The sequence below is a fragment of the Saccoglossus kowalevskii genome, chromosome 17 (assembly GCF_978046115.1).
Source record: "Saccoglossus kowalevskii chromosome 17, keSacKowa6.1, whole genome shotgun sequence".
Classification (NCBI taxonomy): Eukaryota; Metazoa; Hemichordata; class Enteropneusta; family Harrimaniidae; genus Saccoglossus; species Saccoglossus kowalevskii.
Genome location: NC_140657.1, coordinates 30730599 through 30741112, shown reverse-complemented (window position 1 = coordinate 30741112; position 10514 = coordinate 30730599). Strand labels below are relative to the sequence as shown.

At 33.6% G+C, this 10514-nt stretch overlaps 1 long non-coding RNA gene across 2 annotated transcripts; it reads right to left on the bottom strand.

The window, feature by feature from the left end:
- Positions 1-1232: 1232 nt before the first annotated feature.
- LOC102803510 (uncharacterized) lies at positions 1233-6329 on the bottom strand. 2 transcript variants are annotated; one of them, XR_014926857.1, is made up of 5 exons: positions 6277-6329; positions 3048-3138; positions 2380-2475; positions 1802-1873; positions 1233-1535 (listed from the first exon to the last, which is right to left on the bottom strand). It is a non-coding gene; the product is annotated as an uncharacterized LOC102803510 (long non-coding RNA). The 2 variants fall into 2 exon arrangements; XR_014926858.1 differs by lacking the exon at positions 6277-6329 and adding an exon at positions 3356-3520.
- Positions 6330-10514: the final 4185 nt, after the last annotated feature.

Below are 10514 nucleotides of genomic sequence, written 5' to 3'. Positions count from 1 at the left end.
GCATATTAAGCCGAATCACCCACTAATCCCAAAGTAGATGTTTATCTCTTCTGTGAATGATCCACTAGATCAATAAATACAGCTAGATTAAATGAGATAATACACGTGTGTCAGTGGTGGGTCGAGTTACAGCTGCCTTCATCCAATGTGACAGAGCGAGCTTCATTAACACAAGCATCATCACGCGAATATCTAAGAAATTGTTGGTAAGAAAGATGCCGTGAACACGAGTAGTAAGTATGTGTGTTTTGCAACAGAACCTTATAGTGAATATAGTTTATTTGTTTATGAATGTATTGCCTACAAAAATGCACAATTACTTGTCAAGTCACAGTGAGGGACTGTGGTCAAGTGAATGAAAGTAGAATGTGAAACTACATACTGTAATATGTCTAGTTAAACCTATGCTTTCTGTGAAAGCAACGATTCATTGAATATAATGGCGAGTTATTCTGATCAATGCAGCCAATGAATGATGTGTCTTAAACAATGCATGTCTTCTCATGATGAAATACATTTTACGGATCTAGAAAGTTTGACTAACTGAAGATGGAAAGCTATTTATAACCTGCCCAATGGTTAAGGTTTTTTCAACTCCTGTTCAGACGTTTTATTTTTATAGTAAATGTTTTATTAGTTGGAAGGTCCGGCCTCTTATATATTTGTTGGTAAGGCTCTGCCCACGAATAAGCCCAGTAAGTTGCCCATCTGTCTAGACATTTATAGTGTCCTTTTATTTTTAATGCAGAAATTGTAAATCCCAAATTAAGGCTGTATCTTTTGATGGATTTAACCTCTGGCTAGTCTTAAACAGGTTCCACAAACGAGTATTTACACCACAATATCAAAACTGTGGGATTAAACTAAAATGTATGCTCTCCAAAACAATAAGGATGCTACCAATCATCACTGATTGTGTACAATGTCCCCTCTCCTAAAAAGAACTCTAAAATGTCGCCCCTAGAAATGGTAAATGTCTTCTAGCTTTCAGATACCAGAACAGATTTTTAGAATTACAGCTCTATTGACTTCACGTTAGTATCTCCATGTGATTATGAAAAAGTTTAAATGTGTACACATGTGTATTTTAAACTGCATTGAAGGTGGGATATAAAAACGATATATTGCCAGCTGTGCTTCGGTGAATAGCCAGATAGACAACTATGGTTGCTCCTCGCAATTGTTACTATTTACAACTGAGTACTGAAAATAATCACCCACGAACATTAACATTCATGAACACGCAGTTTCAATGAGAAACCAAAGTTTAATTATATATTACATCACTAAACATGTACCATACATCACTTTTCAGTAAACTATATTTAATTTATAGTGTAAGGAGATGCACATTGAGGCACATTTACTGTAATTAAAGTAGTTCGAATTCTGTATTTCGTGTTTATATATAATAAGCTTAAATGTGCATATAATTTGTATTGATATCCTGGTTTATGTCAAGCATCTACGGGACATACGGATGAAATAATATGTTGAGCAGTTTTGTCCTACAGGCCTTTCGGGTCGCAGGCGATCTGATGAAAAAAGAAAAAAAAAAGCTATTTGATTTGTATTTCACAAATTCATGAGAATATTGAAAGGCAATCCAGTCATAACTTTTATGCAAAAACGATAATCTTGCCGACTCCGAGATATGCCGCTCGTCATTTAGGGAGTAATACCACTTATAGTGTATAATCAATATCGCCACCCTGTATTGACATGAACAATTTCGGTTTGATAGCACTATAACTTTGCTGACATACGTTGGTGATGCGATTATAATATAACACATGCTCACCTCTGTGTTGAGTTTACTGAAGATTATCTTCACGGTCGGCATCTTTATATGGATACGGCCCGAACTGCGATCCTATTTAAATAAGAACACAGTGAACGCATTATTAGATAAGACTGTACCATCGGTACCCACGGTAGGCCTTGACGTCAACCAGCAGTTGCTGGTATGTATTCATTCCGAAATGTGGGCAAATGCAAATACTGAAATAATATATAATAACATGCAAACTGCTACTATTCAAGAACTAATTGTCGGGTTTGCAGTTACTGTATGATGTTACCATGGCATCGCATGATAAAACTAGACGTTCATCAAATCTCAATAAGTAAAAATATTCCGAAAATTGTATTTGAAAATCCAAAGTTTCCATTTATTTTATGTGTGACCAATATTTATATAGGGAGGAAATCCTACATTGATTAAAGCAGTGTGTATTAGGTAATCACATGCAATAATACCGTATTTTTGTAAGGATCTGTAATTGTTGTTTTTTATAATCTAAAAATTGTAGCTTATTTGAAAACTGGGTGGAAATTGTAATTTATCAGTTTGAACACGAAGATAAATAAATGACTTACTTCTACCTTTCCATCTCCCAAACCAAGGGTTCTGGGGATCTGCCCGTCTGTCATCATCATTCCCAAGAATGTCTTTAATCAGAGGATTCGAATACACTGTATTTAAAAGAAAAAAATGCTATAATTATTGTAAGCAAATAACACTGAATAAACGGCAAGGTAAATACTACGTCTAATTATAGTAAACACGTACTGCGTGCGTGACTCGAACCGGCGCTCGCGTACGGCACCTAATCGCCTAGCTTCATGCCACTACACGTCTTCCCCTCGGCCACCGGGCATAAAAAAATAACAAATAATATTTATTCGGTGTTATTTGCTTATTTTATTTCCTATGTCGACAGCAACTATGAGTCTATAATTATTGACTGGTTATACCAGAAACAACGTGCAGTATTGCCAGCGATATTATTCCGCACATTATTTCCGCCGTTACCCACGAATAAGCTTGTTATGTGTATAATAGTTTGTTTATGTAATGGCATTCCTTACAAAATGATGACTGATCGAAGAATGCAGGTTTTCTATGTATAGATTAGCTATGAACGAGAATAAATAATGAATAAATGACGGATTTTATGAAATACTCGGTCAAAAAAGAACAAATAATATTTAAACCCAAAAAATAGTTTAATTACAAAGTACCAAACCTAAAAATGTTAACTCACGTGGATTTTCATTACTGTTGAAATCACATTGCACACACTGTATAGCTATGATGGCAGTACACACACAGACCAGTGTAACTTTCATTTTGTCCTGAATATAAACAAACTACATTACGGTGGTTGTCATGCAGCGCGTGTTCGAATGTATTTTACACGCGTATACGTCGCTATGAGTCCCATATCGAACAGGACAAGTGCTCTACTCGCGATAATTCTGTGGGTTTATTACGAGAATAACACAAAATATGCACAAAGACGATGGAAGCATTTCCAAATTGAGTGCATGTTTTGTGATAATCTCATGATACCTTAATCTTTGTTCTGCTTGTAGTAATAATTGAATGAGAGACAATAGTCTGAAATTGGAATGAAAACGTCTTGGAAGCGTTGTGCAAAAGTTTGTGTTCAGTGACAGAACTCTATTTTCGTCATGCGATAGAGCGTCTCTGTGTCCGATGTAAGCAATTAAGTAATCGAATATGACATAAATGTGTCACAAATTTTTCAAATAGGACTGATATTTGAACACGTCTGTAACAGTTTCGAAGGTTTTTTTTTCGTTGGCAGAATAGTGTAACAATAATCTAATGATATTATTTGTATCTCTTGTTTGTATTTTTCTTCGTAAGTTAGTCCTTAACTTTTGTTAAGGTACCAATATACACACTGTGACATTTTGAGGATAGGTGTGGATGTGAATAGGTGATGAGAAATTAATTGTAGACAATGAGTTTAAGTTGGCGTCTCGTTTGCATTCCTGTAAATTCCCTGTAAACGGCGCTGATCAATAACCCCATCTCTTTTTCCAGACGATCATAGCGACCACCAATAAGATTGTAACTTTTATATTTACAACAATGTCACAGCAATATCCCTGATAATTAAAATGAAAATTGTCTTTAGATTTCATTCCGTCAGTAAGAGTGAGATTGTTACAAAATGTAGCAAATTGAATTCATAAGATTAGATCATTTTATAGCAAATGTTCCTCACTGTATTGCATTGTTCATAGAGATTTTTCTAGGGAAATTCCGGACGAATCTTGTTTCTATCCTTGTAACTTGAAATCTTAAATGAAGTTTGGTTTGTGAACAACAGAAGACTCTCTGATCGGAGTATTTACTTATCATTAAAAGTCGGTTACATTATAGGCATATTTGCATAAGAACCTCAAAGCTCAAGGCTGGATATCTACTCGTAATATTTAATATTTTAATAACATTAAGATTAACGTTAAGTCACTTTTTTTGGTTTTGAGAGCGATGCATATTAGTATTAGTGTAACCTTAAAACAAAGCAAAACAACACATGATGAAATCATACCAATCAAAATAACCAATGTGCTAAGGGTAATAGAGGCGTGAAGTAGAAATAAGAAATATTGTATTCACTATATTAGTAAAATTTTAAACAAAAACTGTATTGATTACAAAAATGAAATGCGTCTTATTTTGACTACGGACTTGTTTTTATATTTGAGCAGATGCGATTCGAGCAGCGCGATGCGTTATTAAAAAAAAAACTGCAACCAGCACTCTGGGTGGTTCAATAAATTTATGGTATAAGAATTATAAATATTATATGAAATAATTACCATATATGATTACTTTATATTTTGGTCATATATCTTATTCAACAACACAAAAATATTCAGTGCTAATTTGTTTTTCAGAAAATAAATATTTTCTTTCTGAAACTACGCATAACTACGTGTTTTGGTGGTTTCAATCTTTATTAGTATCGAAAATTGAAATATTGCTGTGTATATACAACAGTTTATCAAGAACTGTTGATATATATAGTAAATACTTTTTTAATAATAAACCCTAAACTTTTTTAGGGAATGTGTTATTAAAAACAAAATTTAACATTGCAGTTATTTAGGATACTGGACGTTTTGGATCTCTTTGATTTCTGAATGCAGTTACCGAAGCAAATACATGCCTGAAGTGTTTAGTGTGGTTTAGTTGATCTGGACAATCTGGAATTTATCAGGAAGTTATCAGTCAAAATGCTAGATAGTAGAAGCCTGCTTTATGATTTGTATCCACGTAGATAGGCGATGTAAAGCTTCATCTTCCTACTTGAAGATTTCTGAATTACAAATTTGATTTTTAATTGAGTCTCATCAATTTAGTGTATTCTAGGTTTAGTGTATTCTATAGTTTGGTTACTTTGTCCAGAACATTGCATCAAACAGGGAAGTATGTCGACTTCTGCTATTGGAGTATTCATACATTTTAAAACAATTGTTTCTATTTGAAATTTATTTCCTGAACAAATTCCATGATAAACATTCCATATTAACACTTATCTGATCAAGTGAATGGAAATCCGCATAAGGCTGGCAAAATAAGGATTAAACATTGGACTTTGTCAACTCTATGCCCATGTACTTGACAATGGGGATTTAACATATTAATCACATAAGTTTCAAATAAATCATATCTTTAACAGACTATAACACATTTGGATCGAAACACACATCAAACTAACAAATCATGTGTTTAACTCTATGTGTCAATTTAATTTGATGTGTTGACATAAGAACGGACATCTTTTTGTGAATGTTATGGGTTTGGTACTATTTTATGATTTGGACTTCACATTTTATGGCTGATGTGTATCCAGATGATCGACTACTCTTTTAGCAGCGAATTTAATCAAGGTGTTTCACTGTTTTCTGTCGACGAGAAGACTCTTAAGTGACACACGCTTAACACCCAGAAAGTAGTATAATCCATTGCTTAATTATTCGGCTGTGTGGATCGAGCCATAGGGTTACAGACAAATTTCTGAAAGAGTCCCACAACATCGCCCAAACACATCATATTATACCAGACATAAATAAATAAATAATAAGCCGGTATTTATTCTAAACTATATTTCCAATGTGCGACCTTCCCTTGTGTCTAAATTCGATGATAAATATGAACTCTCATATCTCGATATTATATTAGCATTTATCTACAAATTACTATGAAAGAAGTGTAATCGTACCAAAATACCCTGGCACTAAAATGACATGGCAAAAGTCAATAAAACAACATTACATCAAATCAATACGAGTTTGTCCAATTATCTAACAAAGGTTAAAAAGGACCGTTATTCAATTTTATCCACAAGACAACATGAATCCACAACGAACTACTAAAACCTAGACAAGTACTACAGCAAGAAGAACGTTTACATGGCTAATTTCAGAAACAGAATAATTGACATAACTCACCTATGTGTTTCCGAAGTAAATGGAAATGCGCTGCTGCAGTGTTGATGAGTGCATCAGTCTAGTCAATATCTCGGCCTTTTATACGCTAAGATATCGCGTGCAAACATAAAACATCAACCCTAAATCAAACGCAATGATCACAATGTGGAGAATGGAAGTAATTAGTAATTAGGACTCGAATGAATAAAAAGTCGTTTGAATGATTGATTGTGTATCAATGTTTCATTTTTTGTTTTATATCCTCGAACCAAATGTAACTAATATGTACTGTTGAAGGTGTTGATATTCTCACTCTAAAATGACTAATGCTGTGTTGAATCTGATCAGATAATGTGATCGTAGACAGTTGTAAAAAAAAGACGAAATCAATTCAATTAAGCAATTGCCATGGTTATATTGTGAATTAATGTGTTTTGTCGTCTTCATATGATATGCAATCTATCTATGCAAACAATCTGAACAAAAAATACTTAGTCAGTAAACCGTGTGATATGTTGAACAAACTTAGAAGTAACAGAGGTAACAGACAGGTACATACATGTGCAATTCATACCCGGTTGGTGGAATATGTAAATAGTGTGACACAATGTTACGTTTAATGCAATAAAACACGGTTATTATTATTAACTACTTCTCGCACCTTTTCTAGAACAAAGTTAAGAATTCTTTTCTTTTTCAGTTCTAACTCACAATTTTATAGCTCACGTTTCCTGTCATAAACGTTTGTGTTATAGTATTAATATATCCACCCACTCATTCATTTGTATATTCCTAAGGCTGGTGACTGCTACAATGAGCTTATATTGACGTTTGACCTGTATATCTAGTTGATCATTTCTGGGTATATGTGTCACATGAGATTTAAGGCCGACTGCGTTATGGTTAGGGTTATTTAACGGCACATCGCACGTACTTGAACAAATCGTTCATTGTCAACATAGTTCCACAAATGCTATGATACAAAGTCAGGAACTAAAACGGTGTTGTGATGACAGTAATGAGTACTTCCTAAATAGTAAGACAGAGGCACTGATAGTCATAGTATATTTCGAATAGGACTGCGTGTCAATAAATTACAAAATCGTTGATGAGGTAAGCATTCATACTGATAATGAACACTAAAGTACCTGTATATTTTAAAAAAACACTATCTTCTTTCTAAACGACAACTATTTTGTAATATATTTAATCTTAAACAGTTGTGAGTGTGAAATTGACAAATTTAGAGCTCTGTAATACCCTCATCTTTGATGCATGAATAATTTACATAAGCTTACACATGCATTATGCTGTCATATTTGTTTGTAATTCAATTGCTATGATTTAGTTGTAATGTGTTTTATTGACACGCATTCGTATTGAAGATATGATATGAGTATCAGTATTTGCAGTGGACGATTTGTTAAGTGAGTGTGTGCATGCTCGTTCGAAGTTCAAAATTCGCATGTAAGAGTTCACGTGTGCTCAAATTCATACAAAGTGAAGTTCAGGTGCGCATAGAAATATCCACGTTTTTCTGTAAATGCCTGATGATAGATACTTGAGTATTTCTCTATCTGCTTTATAAAAACCAAAACAAATTCGCCAAAATGGCAACACATATTAGCAAAGTGGCGAATAATTGTAGTAGGATTAAAATACCACGTGATCAACTTAGTACAAGGGTTAAATGTCAACATACGCGCATATCCATATTAGTTTAACTTTTGATTTAGGGACATTTTTTAGTAGTCACCAGCTTTAGAAATAGACGAAATGAATGAGTGGGGTGGATTTAATACATTCAAGTAATACGAAGGTTCGTGACAGGAAACGTTACTAAAAAGTATTGTAACTAGAGTTAGAACTGGAAACAGAAACTTTGTTCCAGAAAAGTACATAATAAATAGTAAATAATAACCACATGTTATTGCATTAAAGTTAACAATGTGTCGCACTGTTCACATATTCCATCCTCTGGGTATGAATTTGACATGTCTGTAAGTGTTCCTTCACGGAACAAGGGTAAAAGTACAAATGACTGCTACCTGTGAAAACAGTTGAAAATAAAAAAAACAGTATCTAAGACTGGCAATACAATGTATACCACATTTGCTCTATTAGAAACGCATATGAACAAAAAAAAACATTTATATTTGAATTATTATATTATATAAGTATGACTATAGAAACACTTCTGTAATTTTCATAAGCTACTAAAAGAGCAAATACAGTATACTGATATATAAATATAGCTCAACAGTTTAAACGAGTATTTCATTTTAGATACTAGTAAAGATTGGAACTTTTTTAAAACATAGTCATGCATGCTATGTGAAGCCACAGTACATTCACCTTTGGATGGTTTCTATAATAATTTAACATAACAAAATTCTTTTCAATTTCAGACAGATAACATTTTATTTGACTTTTTCTCAAACAATACCACTGAAAAGTTTCTGAAACAATGATCAATCATTTCAATGATTTTCAAAGAAGAGTGCATGAGGGCAACATTTAATTGCGGTGTTTTACAATTAAATTTGTCGTGCCTGTTCTAAAAATATTCGGGCAATGGCACTAGTCATTTGAAACACTAATAAATCGTGGATGTCATATCGTGATGATTTCCAATCCCAATACGACTGACTTTGTGATGCAAATGATTTAAATATCAATTCTCAGATGTTAGTTCGATAAACACCAGTGGTGCAAAACAATGGGGCGGTCACACACTGGGCCATATATGGAGAGGAGCAGTTAATGGTACGCCGTTCATGAAGGAGGGAAAACTCGATCGTTGTATATTGCACCTGGGGTGTCAAACTTCCCAAATCTCGACAAGGTAAAGTTTACCTTTGATGTAATTTTTATCACACCAAATGTAGCAATACGAAAACTGTTTAAACAACACACTGAATATTCTTACGCTGTATGTCAATAACTATTATGACAAAATATGTGCATGAATGTCTTAGTGCTGGTACTAATTTGTGAAGTATCTAGATCACATACATAAACAAACAGTCTTCTCTTTCAAACCTTGTATTGCAATTGACTGAGACATCACAGTTAATACTCTATGGCAATAGTGCACAAAACTGCCACACCCAAACACAAACTTTGAATTTATGACATTGATTATTTCAATTATATTCGAAATGTGCTGCATCACAACTTGTAGCCGTAAATTGATTTCATTCGAGTTGAAAAACTTAAATAAATCACCCAGAGTAGTATCCAAGTTTCGGGGTGTGTCATTAACCAAGAGTTTATTGCCATGCAACGTATCGAAAACATTGAGATCTGCTGCAGAAATTCTGAAAAACTGTACATACATACAGACTGGCGAATGTCAGTCAATTAGTTCCCTTTAAGGCTGAAATGTAACACAGGTGTATACTGATAGGCCATATACATGTTTAGTTTAGGGATGAATTTTGTGTATTTGACCTCAGTAATATGTCCAGGTGTGATATGTTATTACTGTAATAATAAACAAAAACCTTAGACAAACACTAACTAGTTAGTTTATTAACGCTCACATTTGCACTAGTATAATAATAATACAGTTTTATTACAAATTCATTTTTGGCTGAAAGTAATAAAAGGTAAAGTGAAAACACACTTTCAGATACCGTGTCACATGTCTAATTAGTTTAGGATGGTTAGTATTAATAAGGATAATAAACTTGTTGATATTGTTTTCAGACTGGAAAGTGGGGATTTCCTTGGTAAATTCAGTGTACATAATGTTTTTTTCACAAGGCAAGACGTTTTCATTTCAATTTCAGAATATTGTATAGCATAACATTATTACTACAAGCAGCACAACAAAATAGTAAGGTTTTACGAGAATATCACAAAGTATGCACTCAGATAGTTTGGAAATGCTTCCATCGTCGTAATGTACTGTCTGTGCATATTTTGTGTTATTCTCGCAATAACCCCACAGAATTACCGCGAGTAGAGCACTTGTCACGCATTGTGAAACACAAACATGTATGGGTTGACCAATAGAAAGTCGTGAACGTATTTTGATTATTAAAATGAAAAAGGCGTATATTTTTTCCCCAAAATAATAAGATAAATAAAAAAATTAATCTTCATAATTCTCCAAAATGAATCTGTAAACGTTTATGACGTTCAGAATTCAGCAAAATTTCCTCCCTTGTGCAGCAGCTGCTCTTGGTATTTACGAAATATTCTTACATGCTCAGAGAAGAGCAAAACATGTTGGTACATGTACGTACAATCTG